Source organism: Perkinsus marinus (genome assembly GCF_000006405.1).
Source record: "Perkinsus marinus ATCC 50983 genomic scaffold scf_1104296964164, whole genome shotgun sequence".
Taxonomy (NCBI): domain Eukaryota; phylum Perkinsozoa; order Perkinsida; family Perkinsidae; genus Perkinsus; species Perkinsus marinus.
In genome coordinates, this window is record NW_003204784.1 from 1 (window position 1) to 1,599 (window position 1,599).

Consider the following 1,599-nt stretch of genomic DNA (forward strand, 5'->3'; position numbering starts at 1 on the left):
AAGTATGCACATGGTCATTGTAGTGGATATTTTTATAGTATTATCAGCACATGTTTTTGCGACAACTACGTGTGTATGGAAAACATGTGTACTCTGCGAAAAACACAGCTGATGGGCGTTCCTCACATGCAGTGTGTGCCAATTTGACAGTGTGGAAAAATATGCGCATGGTCAACCACATATGTTGGTGACAGTGCGAAGATTATGAAGAAATTTTGGGAAATTCTCATTGGTTTTTGTGAATTTGGACGGGATGCATGTGTAAACTTCTATAATTAGTGAGGAAGCTTCTGCTAAACTCAACTGAGGAAAGCGAACATATATTTCAACACTGGAGTTTCTCCCGCTTTACGTGAAGTGGCGTGAAACTCGGTGAAAAACGCGATATTCGCGGCCCGTACTAGTCGTGAAATATGTTTTCCACTAGTGTTTTTCATGTCACCGGTGAAACTTCACTGCAATTTAACATGCAAAAATGTGCGAGAGGAAACACACATGTCTGTGTATCAAGTAAACTGTAGATACTGCAGTCCTTTTGATCTCGCCATAGTATCACTACTGGTCACGGCACTTTGCATTCACACGACGTGGAGGGAAAACTACGGGGCGAACGATTCAAATTCGGCGAAAAACGATAGTATGCAAATCGCAAGCCTCTCGATACGACAATGGGGCACAGGTAAGGGTATACGTACAGGTGAGGAAAAAAGACATCTCTTTATGCGCGGCGCGATTTGGTGAAAACCGCTGATAAACATGCAATATGAAGATCTCGGAAAATTCTTGTTGATTTCTGTGCATTTTCACATGAATTCCCATGGATAGCAAGAATTTTCCTAAATTTCTTCCCAGAAATTTCATATTGTCATCAACACATGTAGTTGACCATGTGCATATTCTCCACTCACATTTTTTGGACAACATTCGTTAGTTTAGATGTGCTACACTCACTGCAGTCACATCACTCGATCATCCCACTGGGCTGCATACAAGCACTATACGAGTCGGCCATGTAGCGACTATACATATTTTGCACGCATGCACAACTATAGTAGGTACATATTCGTGTTCATGTGGACTCCCGCACTGGAGCAAGCCAACGGTGGTGTTGCTATTTCCCTGGGCTTGGTCTTTGCATGCTTTATGACAGCTTGTACGGTCGGCTCGCAGATGTTCCGGTCAGTTTGTGATTGTATATACTGTATAGGACTCTACTGTAGATATGTCAGCACGACTACTGACCAACGGTTGTCCTCTGCGGCGATACTGAGACTTGTATGTTTGGCTGGACTTGTCTCGCAGGGCACTGTGTTCATGTGAGCTATTGCCGGGATAGTTGTGGTATATGTTGTTGTTGTATATGTTGTTATTGTTATTGTTATTGTTATTGTTATTGTTGTATATGTTGTTGTTGTTGTTGTTGTTGTTGTTGTTGTTGTTGTTGTTGTTGTTGTTGTATATGTTGTATATGTTGTATATGTTGTATATGTTGTATATGTTGTATATGTTGTATATGTTGTATATGTTGTATCTGTTGTTGTTGTTGTTGTTGTTATTGTATATGTTGTATATGTTGTATATGTTGTTGTTGTTGTTGTT